This window comes from Haematobia irritans, chromosome 1, assembly GCF_050003625.1.
Source record: "Haematobia irritans isolate KBUSLIRL chromosome 1, ASM5000362v1, whole genome shotgun sequence".
Lineage (NCBI taxonomy): Eukaryota > Metazoa > Arthropoda > Insecta > Diptera > Muscidae > Haematobia > Haematobia irritans.
The window spans coordinates 189,374,243-189,390,889 of NC_134397.1; positions in this window are offsets into that span (position 1 = coordinate 189,374,243).

Here is a 16,647-nt window from a genome sequence, read left to right on the forward strand (position 1 = left end):
TCTCAAAATTTTATTTCTGTGGAATTTTTTCTCAAAATTTTATTTCTACAGAATTTATTGTCAAAATTTTATTTCTATAGAAAAATTTCTCACAAAAATTTGTTTATAGAAACTTTTTCCAAAATTTTATTTTTATAGAGATTTAACAAAAAAGATTACTAATTTGGGTAGAATTCTACCAACTGTGGCAACCGTGGTGGTAATACAAATTTATATTCTAAGTTATATACGTTGCATATTCATGTTTTAAGATAATAAAGTACTTATAACCATTTTTGTTTTGTAAAATTTTTTAAATTTAACGAAAAATATAGTAGGGGAAATTGTTTGGGAATGTATGGGAAAGTAAGGAACTCTTTTTGTTCTTGTAGGGTAAACCGAACATTTTCCCTGGCAACATTGACTATGAGCTATAGTCAGATTGACACAAAGCACCCATAGACATGTACCCCTTAATTTTCTTAAAGATGCAACTGCGGTTTATCTCTCAGACCTATATGTTACCCCACAAATGCTTATGATTACTAATTCTGTAATGGTGGTTTATTGTATGATATAGTCGGCCCCGCCCGACTTTCTACTTTACTTACTTGTTTTAGATTTAAGCCATAGTCTGTAAGAATTTTTTATATCCATAGACCGAAATAAATGAAATGAAATGAACATGAAATGATATTGTTAATTCATAATATTGGGAGGGATGGAGGATCCAAAATCTATGACAGTGTCCTTTATATCTTGCAATCAATTTCGAGAATGTTGCACCTTTTTCCCAATCGAAATCGCCATAAATCTGAACCGATTTCAACTAAATTTAAATTTTTACTCTTTGTACAAAATTGTAAGCAAATCAGGGTAATACCCTGGCTTCAGGGACCATGTAAGTGCATATCGGTCGAAAGATATATATGGGTGCTATATCTGAATCTGAATCGATTTGGTTGATATTTTGCAAGTTTTTCGACACTTATAAAGTATTCGGTTGTACGGAATTTGAAGAAAATCGGTTGATAAATATGCCAATTATGACCAGATCGGTGGTTAATATATATATCAGCTATATCTAAATCTGAACAGATTTTTTCCAAAATCAATAGCGATTGACTTTGTCTCTAAAACAGACCCTATGCCAAATTTGAGGACGATCGGACTTAAACTGCGACCTGTACTTTGCACACAAAAAAAAAACATGAACAGACAGGCGGACGGACAGATAGACAGACAGACAGACAAACGGACATAGCTAAATCGACTCGGAATTCAATTCTAAGACGATCGGTATACTAAACGGTGGGTCTCTGACTTTTCCTTCTTACCGTTACATACAAATGCACAAACTTATTATACCCTGTACCACAGTAGTGGTGAAGGGTATAAAAACAGCTAATTTGGTGGTCAATTAGAAATTTTTATACCCTCCACCATAGGATGGGGGTATATTAACTTTGTCATTCCGTTTGTAACACATCGAAATATTGCTCTAAGACCCCATAAAGTATATATATTCTGGGTCGTGGTGAAATTCTGAGTCGATCTAAGCGTGTCCGTCCGTCCGTCCGTCTGTCCGTCTGTCCGGCTGTCCGTCCGTCTGTGGAAATCACGCTAACTTCCGAACGAAACAAGCTATCGACTTGAAACTTGGCACAAGTAGTTGTTATTGATGTAGGTCGGATGGTATTGAAAATCGGGCATATCGGACCACGTTTACGTATAGCCCCCATATAAACCGATCCCCAAATTTGGCTTGGGGAGCCTCCCGGAGCAGCAAAATTCATCCGATCCGGTTGAAATTTGGTACCTGATGTTAGTATACGGCCTCTAATAACCATGCACAAATTGGTCCATATCGGTCCATAATTATATATAGCTCCCATATAAACCGATCCCCAGATTTGACCTCCGGAGCCTCTTGGAGGAGCAAAATTCATCCGATCCGGTTGAAATTTAGTACGTGGTCTTAGTATACGGTCTCTAACACCCATGCAAAAATTGGTTCATGTCGGTCCATAATTATATATAGCCCCCATATAAACCGATCCCCAGATTTGACCTCTGGAGCCTCTTGGAGGGGAAAAATTCATCCGATCCGGTTGAAATGTGGTACCTGATGTTAGTATACGGTCTCTAACAACCATGCAAAAATTGGTCCATATCGGTCCATAATTATATATAGCCCCCATATAAACCGATCCCCAGATTTGGCCTCCGGAGCCTCTTGGAGGGGCAAAATTCATCCGATCCTGTTGAAATTTGGTACCTGATGTTAGTATACGGCCTCTAACAACCATGCAAAAATTGGTCCATATCGGTTCATAATTATATATAGCTCCCATATAAACCGATCCCCAGATTTGAACTCCGGAGCCTCTTGGAGGAGCAAAATTCATCCGATCCAATTGAAATTTAGTACGTGGTGTTAGTATATAGTCTCTAACAACCATGCAAAAATTGGTCCATATCGGTTCATAATTATATATAGCTCCCATATAAACCGATCCCCAGATTTGACCTCAGGAGCCTCTTGGAGGAGCGAAATTCATCCGATCCAGTTGAAATTTGGTACATGGTGTTAGTATATGGTATCTAACAACCATGCAAAAATTGGTCCATATCGGTCCATAATTATATATAGCAAAAGTCATCCGATGCGGTTGAAGTTTGGTACATTTTGTCAATATATGGCCTCTAACAGCCATGTAAAAATTGGTCAATATCGGTCTTTAGTTATATATAGCCGATGACTTATTACACAAAAATTGGTCCATATCGCCAAAAATAATCTAGCAAAACTTTATTTCCATAGAAAATTTTGTCAAATTTTATTACTATAGAAAGTTGTGTCAAAATTTCATTTCTATAGAAAGTTTTATCAAACGTTTATTTCTATAGAAATGTTTGTCAAAATTTTATTTCCATAGAACGTTTTGTCAAAATTTTATTTCCATAGAAAGTTTTGTCAACATTTTATTTTTATAGAAAATTTTGTAAAAAATTTATTTCTGTACAAAATTTTGTCAACATTTTATTTCTATACAAAATTTTGTCAACATTTTACTTCCATAGAAAATTTTGTCAACATTTTATTTCTATAAAAAATTTTGTCAAGTTTTTATTTCTATAGAAAATTTTGTCAAAATTTTATTTCTATAGAAAATTTTGTCAAGTTTTCATTTCTATAGAAAATTTTGTCAAACTATATTATATACGTATTTAATCGGCCTTTTTTTGTTTAATATATACCCCGTATGGGCTAACTTACAATGTAGAAGACAGTGTTAAAAAGTTTTACGATACCTTGCCATCGGCAAGTGTTATCGCAACCCAAGTAATTCGATTGTGGATGACAGCCTTTAGTAGAAGTTCCTACGCAATCCATGGTGGAGGGTACATAAGATTCGGCCTGGCCGAATTTACGGCCGTATATACTTGTTTTCATTAGTACGAACGTGCCTCAAGAAAAAAATATTTGTGAATTTTGGAAAAGGGTTTTTATACATGTGGCTTTTTTCAAAAATTACAATAAAATGTTGAAAGTTTTTATTAAATCTTTTGTAGTAAATATCAAATAAAATATTTGTGGAAGTCAAATCATAAAATTGCAAAAAATAACAGGTGAGAAATTTTTAAAGTTGTAAAGTTGCCTGTGGGCCACATTGGGCAATTATGGTAGTAAAATTACATATTTTTGTACATGAGACCTAGAGAAAAATGGTTTGAAAAACAATGATATTGAACAAATTTTGAACTTCGATTGGGATGTTCCAGTGACGAGGAATGCGTCGATGATGTGGAAGACATATCTGCAATGCTTGGGAGGAATTTTGAAAGAATCGTAAAAAGTGAAAAAAAACATATATATCTTGCAAGAACTGAAAAAACAGTGAACCCACTAGAAGAAAACTGTCGGTTAATTTTAGAAAATTTGGAATATTTTTAGAGAATTTTAACTAAACTGTATTACAAACACTGGCATCATGCCGACATGACAAAAATAAGTAAATATTTTTCGACAAATTCAAGAAAAATTATTAGACATATATAATTTTTTTTCAATTGTTGAAGAAAATTTTGTAGTTTGAAGGAAAAAAATTGCAAGAATGTCTTTAGTGACATACGAAGTTCATGATAGACGCATTTTTAGTAAAATTTACAAATTTAATGAAATAATGAACTATTTTGTGAGAAATACGAATTTCGGAAATCTTTATGCCTAATTTGTGTATAATTTTTCGCCGCTTTTTAGTTCATTTAACTAACGTACGCAAAAAATTATTAGAGTAAAGAAAACTTTCTCCACACATAATAATTCCATGAACTAAAATAAAGTTAAATTGGTTTTAGTGAAATAGAGTGTTCACTTTTTTTTGAGTGTGGCACCATACTGGTGAATTAGCACGAATATTGGCGCTTTATTATACTTTGGTTTTTTAGACCGCCACTTAACCCACCAATATATAGTGTTGAGTATCTAAGACACATCCCGGCTGAACTTACGGACGTTAATATTGGGTCTACGTAATATTTACGTATCGCAATATTTGATTGGCTTAGCATAAATCGTTATATATTATACATTCTAAGTACATCTATTAACATTTTATGTCAGTGTTCATTTCAACTTTATAGTCGCAGACATGAGCTGGAATCATGATAAAACAAACAGGTAGTGTCTGTGAAACATATGGTTCTAATTTTTTAGTGTTTTCCAAGGATGGAATAACTGCATGTTCATTAAAAAAAAAGCTTTTTGATTATATGATTTCTATGTCTATACTCCATCCAATAAAATTTTAAAAAACAAAAATGACTTTCAACAACTTGAAATTTTGCAAATTGTTTAATTGAAAATATGTTTTCCTAAGAGTCCATATCATTCATGAATAAATTTATCTATCGCTTTGGCAGACATGTTCTAAATCAATTTTTGTCTTTTAATTTACATTCCTAAAATCAAAGAGAAACCATGAGATTGAAAATTGATTAAATGATTTTAGGTAGACTTAAGCGATCGCAATGTAGAATAGATTTTTTCGTGGAATCGTCGTGAAAAAAAGAAAGAACAAAAAAAAAATAGAATATTTAACAGATAGTAAATACCATACAATTGTTGGCGAATAATATAAATTTAGTAACATGGTAATCTCGCGTTGCAAAGCTAAGGCGGATTTTAAAGTTCAAAATCGGCCAAGTCTACTACTCTCCACACACTTTGTACGTGGAATCAGTTTTATTCAAATCATTAAAATATGATCATATCGATGTCCTCATTCCAGAGTACGCAAAGTCGACTTAGCATTTGTTGATGGAGTTCGTTGTTATACCCTCCACCATAGAATGGGGGGTATATTAACTTTGTCATTCCGTTTGTAACACATCGAAATATAGCTCTAAGACCCCATAAAGTATATATATTCTGGGTCGTGGTGAAATTCTGAGTCGATCTGAGCATGTCCGTCCGTCCGTCCGTCTGTTGAAATCACGCTAACTTCCGAACGAAACAAGCTATCGACTTGAAACTTTGCACATGTAGTTGTTATTGATGTAGGTCAGATAATATTGCAAATGGGCCATATCGGTCCACTTTTACGTATAGCCCCCATATAAACGGACCCCCAAATTTGTCTTGCGATTCCTCTAAGAGAAGCAAATTTCATCCGATCCGCCTGAAATTTGGTACATGGTGTTAGTATATGGTCTCTAACAACCATGCAAAAATTGGTCCACATCGGTCCACTTTTACGTATAGCCCCCATATAAACGGACCCCCAAATTTGGCTTGCGAATCCTCTAAGAGAAGCAAATTTCATCCGATCCGGCTGAAATTTGGTACATGGTGTTAGTATATGGTCTCTAACAACCATGCAAAAATTGGTACACATCGGTTCATAATTATATACACTGAAAAAACAGTGAACCCTTTTCCATTGCAAAATGAACTAAACTGTAGTAATATTGACCATGATTTAGCCCTTAAGATTTTTTTCAACTTGTCTAGTTTATAATTCTCTTAAATTTTAGTTAATCAATAACATTGTATTTTAGTTCATTTTTACAACACCATAAGATTTATATACCCCTACCAAGTTAAAAAGTCAGTATTATTTTGGTTTACTTGCTTATTTTTTGACAAACCCGATAATAAAAATTGGTTAACAGTCTCTTTAAAATGTCGACGACTAAACTATTTTTAAATCAATCATTCCACAGTACAGAGAAATTAAATAATTAAAGGAACAACAAACCGTTTTACTATTATGAAAATTTTCATACAATAAAATTAAACTTTCTTTAAGCAAAAGTACTTTATTATAAAAACTGATGATGAGAGTTCTTAATACAATGTTTTTGTGAATATAAATTATGACCACGTGGAACAAGAAAGTAGTTTATTTTAACTCGCTTTTTGGACATTTTGACTTTTCCTTAGTTTTTTATTCATCGTAAGTATATTTTTCACATATCTTGCTGAAAAAAATGGAAGGAATAATGAAAATTGTTAAAAATTAACATATAATAAAATATAATTTTTTAGCTCTTTAAATTAGCTTGTAACTTACCATATTTGGGGGCATTTTATTAAACTTTTCTTAGATAAACGTACCTCATAAAGTTTGTACCTGAAACAATTAGAGAAATAATGAATTAAGTAATATATTAACTCATAAAATTGTGTTGTTATCGATGTGAAGGACATAATACAATAAATATTCTCGTTAAAAGAAAGCCAAAGTTTTAGTATAAAACTTACCAATTCTCTATTACAATGTACGCTGAGGTTAAAAAGTTATCGAAATTCATTTGTCATTTCATTTGTCGAAATTCAGTTATCATATTAAATTGGTTTCCAAAAATATTTGATTAAAGTAATACTAAAATAAGGTATTAAAAACCTGTAAAAGGTCATAAAAACGTAAATATTCTAGTGAAAAAAAAAAACTTAGCACTTTTCTATTAAATTATGTGCTGAGGAGAAATATCAAAAATTTGCCCGAATCCATCTGGGGTTGCTCTTAAATTAAATATTTTTTTACAACAAAGAAAAACATGAAACTAGTAAAAATAATAATAATAATAATTAGTAATTAATAATAATATACATAAAGAATATTATTTTTTAAAAGAAATCCACATTGAAAAAGAACACTTACCTATTTATGATTAAACTATACGCTGAGGTGTAACAAACAATTTTCCAAATTCATCTGGAGTTACTCTGAAATTGAATATTTATTTTTTACATTGAATAATAAAAATTAAATTAGATAACACAATTTCAATATACTTTCCATTTCAGCATTTTTTCCTAAAGGTGAGTATTAAGTTCGAGTTTAGCCGCTAATTTACACTAAAATGAAAACTAAATCAGTAAAAAAGTCATAAAATTATACATATTTGTTGCAGATTTCATTATAACTTGATGGGGAATATCCCAAAGCAAATTTTCACAAAGTTTGTATTCCTTAAAATGGATTATTAAAGAAAGTAATCGTGAAAAAAATACGATATTAGCGGCTAAAGGTGGGTATTAAGTTCGAGTTTAGCCGCTAAAAACGTCACTTTTTCACCATTACTTTTCTTTAATAATCCATTTTAAGGAATACAAACTTTGTGAAAATTTGCTTTGGGCTTTTCCCCATCAAGTTATAATAAAATTTGCAACAAATATGTATAATTTCATGCATTTTTCTTACTGATTTGGTTTTCACTTTAGCGATTTTAGCGGCTAAACTCGAATTTAATACTCACATTAAACTCGAACTTAATACCCACCTTAAATGTTGAACATTCTTAATAACTTTTTTCTAAGCTACCGATCATCACTTCGCCATTGTACACCTCATCGCTAAAATATTAATAACTTTCCTTTAAAAGTTTTAATAAACTAACACCAACATATGTCTCAAAAAACCAAAATATTCCATACCTTTATACTCCCTTGTTACATACTTGCTAAAAAGGTGCAACAGCCCACGCCAACGCCAACTATACAACTGAAGCATGCCAAACAAAACCAAGCAAAACCAAAACATTTCTACAACAACAAAAACACATGTGCCTTCATTGAAAACAACACCTCATCCAGACAAATAAACCATTCGCGAATAATAAACATGTGTGTGTGTGTGTGTGTTTAACCACTGAAACAAAAAAATAAAAACAACCCCACGGTCAGATATACACAACATCCCCATCACTCGCTACCATTTCTCATTATTGCATTGCATGCTCTCACTCTCAAAAAAATTTCAAGTAACATCATCTTTACATTAAACATATTCCACTTTGTCGAGAAAGATCTCTGTACTATGCATTAGTTCGTCGCATCTGTCCACAATTTACTCTAAAAACAATACTCTTAAATGCATATCAGTATAAGAACGATGAAACGTTTAACTTAAAATTAGCAAAAACTTCATGAAATGATATCTACCCATTTTTGACGAAAATGTCTATAAATTTAATTACATGTGAACTAAAAATATTTCTTTGGGAAATTTTTTACCAACAATTATTAACCATAGGAATTGTCAGTAAGAAATTGCTATCCGCTTTCAAGTTCAATTTTCGTAAAAAAATATTTTCTCATACAAAAAAATCTTATGGTAAATTGCACTTATTATTTAGAAAATACTTTACATTTCACAAGTAGTTTTATAGCACGACAAACGAATTTTTAACTACCAGTTAAGAAATTTTTTAAGGAAATTTCCATCGTATTTTGTAGGCTATGAACTAAACGATTGCTACTTAAAATTTGTAAAATTTCCTTTCGAGTAGTTAATGTTCGTTAAAGATACGAAAAATGAACTAAAATTCTGGAAAATTCTTGTAATAAATTATTGTAAAAATCTTCTTAAATTTACGAGACACTTTTTTTTCTGTGTATAGGCCCTATATAAACCAATCCCCAGATTTGAACTCCGGAGCCTCTTGGAAGAGAAAAATTCATCCGATTCGGTTGAAATTTGGTACATGAAGTTAGTATATGGTAAGCAACAACAATGCAGGAATTGGTTCTTATCAGTCCATAATTATATATAGCCCTCATATAAACCGATTCCCAGATTTGACCTCCGGTGCCTTTTAGAGAAGCAAAATTCATCCGATCTGGTTGAAATTTGGTACGTGGTGGTAGTATATGATATTTAACAACTATGCCAAAAGTGGTCCATATCAGTGCATAATCATATATAGCCCCCATATAAACCAATCCCGAGATTTGGTTTTGGAGCCTCTTGGAGGAGCAAATTTCATACGAGTCAGTTGAAATTTGGTACATTGTGCTAGTATATGGCCGTTAACAACCATGCATAACTAGGTCCATATCGGTCTATAGTTATATATAGCCATCAGATAAATCGATCCCCAATCACACAAAAATTGGTCCATATCAAGTTCATAATTGTATATAGCCCCCATATAAGCGACCCCCATATTTCAATTCTGACTCTCTACATATTGTCTAATACATGCCACGTATGGACTAACTCACAATTTAGAAAACGATGTTAAGAAGTTTTAAGATACCACAACCCAAGTAATTCGATTGTCGATGACAGTCTTTCGTAGAAGTTTCTACGCAATCCATGGTGGAGGGTACATAAGATTCGGCCTGGCCGAACTTACGGCCGTATATACTTGTTTTTTATTCAGATTGATGTGAATTGCATCCTGTCAAATGTTCGAATTTATTGGACACTTCTATCAAAAGCTATAGTTAATATTGTATGTTATGTAGCTTGTGACTAAAGTTTTAAAAATTTCCAATTCAAAAAGGGCAAACAGCTTTGTTCGGTCTAAAGTGGTCTAAGTCATTTTTAGCCATGTAATAGAACATGGCTAAAAATCTACAATAAACATGATTTAAAGACCGAAAAAAGTGAATTTATATCTTATACGATTTTTGAGAAATTCCAAAAAAAAAAAAAACTTTGAACTTGTTTCCGGTAAAATTCACTTTTTACACTTATCATACTTTGGAATGGAGACATCGATATTTGAATACAATTATACCATAAAGAGTAGTTTAAAACTGACTCGGATGAAATTTGCTCCTCCAACAGGCCCCAAAACCAAATCTAAGAATCGGTTTATATGGGGGCTATATATGATTATGGACCGATATGGACCACTTTTGGCATGGTTGTTAAATATCATATACGAACACCACATACCAAATTTCAACCAGATCGGATGAATTTTGCTTCTCCAGGAGGTTCCAAAACCAAATTTTTTTCATGAGTATTTGAAACCATATATTAACACAACGTACCAAATTCCAACTGAATCTGATGAATTTTAGTCTTCCAAGAGGCTCCGGAGGTCAAATTTGGGTATCAGTTTATATGGGGGCTATATATAATTATGGACCGATGTAGACCAATTTTTGCATGGTTATTGGAGACCATATACTAACACCATGTACCAAATTTCAGCCGGATTGGATGAAATTTGCTTCTCTTAGAGGTTCCGCAAGCCAAATCGGGGGATCGGTTTATATGGGGGCTATATATAATTATGGCCCGATGTGGACCAATTTTTGCATGGTTGTTAGAGATCATATGCTAACACCATGTACCAAATTTCAGCCGGATAGAGGCTCCGCAAACCATATACGGGGATCGGTTTATATGGGGGCTATATATAATTATGGACCGATGTGGACCAAATTTGCATGGTTATTAGAGACCATATACTAACACCATTTACCAAATTTCAGCCGGATCAGATGAAATTTTCTTCTCTTACGCAAGCCAAATCTGGGGGTCCGTTTATATGCTATATACGTAAAAGTGGACCGATATGGCCCATTTGCAATACCATCCGACCTACATCAGTAACAACTACTTGTGCCAAGTTTCAAGTCAATAGCTCGGTTCGTTCGGAAGTTAGCGTGATTTCAACAGACGGACGGACGGACGTACGGACATGCTTAGATCGAATCAGAATTTCAACACGACCCAGAATATATATACTTTATGGGGTCTTAGAGTAATATTTCGATGTGTTACAAACGGAATGACAAAGTTAATATACCCCCATCCTATGGTGGAGGGTTAATTTTAGCATTAGTTTAAAACAGTCTTTTTTCTGTGTACACACAAGAAGTTATTACCAAAAATGTTAAATTAAACACGCAATTAAATTTTAAAACGAAACAATTACTATGATACTTGATTCAATTAATTATTTAATCAAATCCCAGTAAATAAAAATTTGTTACGTTTTCAATTGAAACTTTAGTTTAACTATTTTATAAAACAATTCAGAAACAATTGCCCATAAAAATGTGGTTGATTTCCTAATTAAACATGAAGCATCGTATGTTGTAAGCAGTTGGTACTGCCTATCTCCCTTACAATTCTGCTGAAATAGTGCTCCATTTTTTGCTGGGTGGTGGATATTTAAGATTCTACCTGGCCAATCTTACGGTCATACATCCCAGCAAAAAATGGATCACTATTTCAGCAGGATTGTAAGGGAGAGAGGCAGTACTAACTGCTTACAAAACAACCGAATCAGTGCTGATTTTTGTGGGCGATGTCCCGATTTAGAGCAGCTACTACATAGCGCTGATATAATTGCTCTTTTTAATAGAAATATTACCCAGAAGTGATATATAATCTTGAGTATAGCATTGTTGGAGTGAGGAAAACCAGCACTACTTTTCATGCATCTGTACTGCATGAATTGGTTGCAATAACGTAAACGAATGATCATAAACTAACAGGTTGGCTGATAAGTCCCCGGTCTGACACATAGATGGCGCCGCTAGTATTAAATGCATATTATTTTTATATAGTACCAACCTTCAAATGATTCGTGTCTAAATTTGACGTCTGTAAGTCAATAAGTTTGTGAGATAGAGCGTCTTTTGTGAAGCAACTTGTTATTGTGAAAAAAAAAATGAAAAAAAGGAATTTCGTGTTTTGATAAAATACTGTTTTCTGAAGGGACAAAATACGGTGGAAGTAAAAACTTGGCTTGATAATGAGTTTCTGGACTCTGCCCTAGGGAAATCAACAACAATTGATCGGTATGCAAAATTCAAGCGTGGTGAAATGAGCACGGAGAACGGTGAACGCAGTGGACGCCCGAAAGTGGTGGTTACCAACGAAAACATCAAAAAAATCCACAAAATGATTTTGAATGACCGTAAAATGAAACTGATCGAGATAGCAGAGGCCCTAAAGATATCAAAGGAACGTGTTGGTCATATCATTCATCAATATTTGGATATGCGGAAGCTCTGTGCAAAATGGGTGCCGCGCGAGTTCACATTTGACCAAAAACAACAACGTGTTGACGATTCTGACCGGTATTTGCATCTGTTAACTCGTAATACACCCGAGTTTTTCCGTCGATATGTGACAATGGATGAAACATGGCTCCATCACCGATTATCTTGAGAAGGGAAAAACCATCAACAGTGACTATTATATGGCGTTATTGGAGCGTTTGAAGGTCGAAATCGCGGGAAAACGGCCCCATATGAAGAAAAACAAGTATATACGGCCTTAAGTTCGGCCAGGCCGAAGCTTATGTACACGCAGAGAAGAAACATGATTGTCACAATCATATTCGAAGAGCAAAATAATATGATAGCAGCTATTTTTGCGGCGACCATGTAACATTTTAACCTGCAACCATGTTGGCTCAGTGAACATGGTTCTAAGAAAAATACAATTGTCCTCATCTAAAATGTTATTATATTGATAAAAAGAATTTTGTTTCCATTAAAAGACAATGGTCACGATCTAAAATGTTATGTTATTCGTCAAAAATGTTTTTCTTCTAGTTAAAAGAACATGGTCACAACTTAAAATGTTTTGATTTTTATGAAAAAACTATTTTCGTCGTCGAAAAAAGGACGCCACTTGAGAAAAGAAAACACAAAATTAACTTTATTTATTTGTTTTTATTTATTTATAAATTAATTCATTGTTTATTTGTATTTATAATGTTGTGCAAGCAAACATCACATATTTTTACACGCTATATTTTGGTTCAATTTCAACAATAAATAATTATTCCATATCTACATCGTGCCCATCAAATGTACAAACGCAGACATCATGTAACTGCAAATAAAAATAAATGATGCATATAGCAAAATGCAGAACAAAAAACAGGTACATTTTTTCAATTACACTTTCCTTTTTTGTGTTCACATAAAATCACGTGTCACTTCTGAATAAATAAATTACCACAAAACACAGTAAATCCGTATTCTCCGTCCATTCCAAGAAACAATCAACACACGACTGACGCGCAAAATTAAAATCGTGTGTACCTGCTCAATGTTTTTATAAAATTCTTGTCGCTGCAAAAAAATTAAAAAAATAAATGGTCACGAAAACAATGTACATGGTCTTTATGACCATGTAATGGTTGTAGACATGTCTATACGTAAACTATAAAAATACTTTTTTCTCTGCAAAAAAGTAAAAAAATGGAATGGTCAGGTACATAATTTTCCTGACCATATAATGGTCTCAAATTCTTTCATTTAAATAATAGAACATGTTTGCGGCATTTGAGAACCATTTAAATGCTTATTGCCAACATATATTTTTCTCCGCTCGACAAAATACATGGTTTTCGCGACAATTACATACTCTAAATAAGCATTAAATGGATGCGGCAACCATGTCCAAACATGCTTTTTCTGTGCGTGTACCCTCCATCATGGATTGCGTAGAAACTTCTTCTAAACACTGCCATCCACAATCGAATTACTTAAGTTGCGGTAACGCTTGCCGATGGCAAGGTATCTTAAAACCTCCTAACATCATCTTCTAAATTGTATGTAAGTCCATACGTGGTATATATTAAATCAAAAAAGATCGATCCAATACGCGTATAATTCAGTTTGACAAAGTAGACATAAAATTTTGACAAAATTTTCTACAGAAATAAAATTTTAACATAAGTTTCTATAGAAAAAAATTTTCACAAAATTTTCTATAGAAATAAACTTTTGAAAAAATTTTCTATAGAAATAAAATCTTGGTAGATTATTTTTGGCTCGAGTGGCAACCATGATTATGAACCGAATAAAATTTTCTATGGAAATAAAAACTTGACAAAATTTTCTACAGAAATAAAATTTTGACAAAATTTTCTATAGAAATAAATTTTTGACAAAATTTTCTATAGAAATACAAATTTGACAAAATTTTCTATGGAAATAAAATATTGACAAAATTTTCTATAGAAATAAAATTTTGACAAAATTTTCTATAGAAATAAAATGTTGACAAAATTTTCTATAGAAATAAAATTTTGACAAACTTTGCTATGGAAATAAAATTTTGACAAAATTTTCTATAGAAATAAAATTTTGACAAAATTTTCTATAGAAATAAACTTTTGACAAAATTTTCTATAGAAATAAAATCTTGGTAGATTATTTTTGGCTCGAGTGGCAACCATGATTATGAACCGAATAAAATTTGAACAAAATTTCTATAGAAATAAAATTTTGACAATGATGAAAATTTTATTATGAACATAATAAAATTTCAACAAAATTTTCTCTAGAAATAAAATTTTGACAAAATTTTCTATAGAAATAAAATTTTGACAAAATTTTCTATAGAAATAAAATTTTGACAAAATTTTCTATAGAAATAAAATTTTGACAAAATTTTCTATAGAAATAAAATTTTGACAAAATTTTCTATAGAAATAAAATTTTGGTAGACTATTTTTGGCTCTAGTAGTAACCATGATTATGAACCGATATGGACCAATTTTTGTGTGATTGGACCAATTTTGGTATGGTTGTTAGCGACCATATACTAACACCACGTTCCTAATTTGAACCGGATCGGATGAATTTTGCTCCTCCAAGAGGCTCCGGAGGTCAAATCTGGAGAACGTTTTATATGGGGGCTATATATAATTATGGACCGATATGGACCAATTCTGGCACGCTTGTTAAAGATCATATACTAACACCATGTTCCAAATTACAACCGGATTGGATGAAATTTGCTTCTCTTGGAGACTTCGCAAGCCAAATCTGGGGATCGGTTTATATGGGGGCATATATATAATTATGAACCGATGTGGACCAATTTTTGCATGGTTGTTAGAGACCATATACCAATATCATGTACCAAATTTCAGACGGATCGGATGAAATTTGCTTCTCTTTGAGGCTCCGGAACCTAAATCTGGGGATCGGTTTATATGGGCGCTATATATAATTATGGACCGATGTGGACCAATTTTTGCACGGTTGGTAGAGACCATATACCAACACCATTTACCAAATTTCAGCGGGATCGGATGCAATTTGCTTCACTTTGAGGCTTCGCAAGCCAAATCTGGAGATCGGTTTATATGGGGTCCATATATAATTATGCACCGATGTGGACCAATTTTTGCATGGTTGTTAAAGACCATATACCAATATCATGCACCAAATTTCAGGTGGATCGGATGAAATTTTTGCATGGTTGTTAGAGACCATATACCAACACCATGTACCAAATTTCAGCAGGATCAGATGAAATATGCTTCTGTTAGAGGCTCCACAAGCCAAATCTGAGGGTCCCTTTATATGGGGGCCATTTTCAATACCATCCGACCTACATCGATAACAACTACTTGTGCCAAGTTTCAAGTCGATAGCTTGTTTCGTTCGGAAGTTAGCGTGATTACAACAAACGGACGGACGGACGGACGGACATGCTTAGTTCGACTCAGAATTTCAGCACGACCCAGAATATATATATTTTATGGGGTCTTAGAGCAATATTTCGATGTGTTACAAACGGAATGACAAAGTTAATATACCCCCATCCTATGATGGAGGGTATAAAAAGTGTTGTTCCACCAAGACAACGCACCGTGCCACAAGTCATTGAGAACGATGGCAAAAATTCATGAATTGGGCTTCGAATTGCTTTCCCACCCACTGTATTCTCCAGATCTGGCCCCCAGCGACTTTTTCTTGTTCTCAGACCTCAAAAGGATGCTCGCAGGGAAAAATGTGGCTGCAATGAAGAGGTGATCGCCGAAACTGAGGCCTATTTTGAGGCAAAACCGAAGTAGTACTACCACAATGGTATCAAATAATTGTAAGGTCGTTATAATCGTTGTATCGCTCTTGAAGGGAACTATGTTGAATAATAAAAACGAATTTTGACAAAAATGTGTTTTTCTTTGTTAGACCGGGGACTTATCAGCCAACCTGTTAGTTTGATTACTCTTTTACATTATTGCCACCGACACATGCAGAGTAGATGCACTGCCTATTTAAATGTATCACAAAAGGCGCATCTGATCTCTTACTGCTGAACTATTTTTTGCTGCGATGTTTGTCTTAGTCATATCCTTGCATATTTGTGCGTTTATACTTTTCCATTCATATGCAAATTGATTACTCAATAAGGTAATGAAAATGTGATTTTTCTGTGTACAAAGTATTTATAGTGTAATATAAATTTATATAATTACGGCTATACAATTATAAAAGCTCTGTGTACCTCACATCAAAGGGCTTTAAAGTTTGATTAAATGACACTTGAATGTATATTGACTGGAGGTTAAATGTAATTATTCCACTTGGTAATTTGCATTGGCTTATGTGGTTTTTACTATCACCGTACTCGAAATCTCTTCCTAATTGATTTA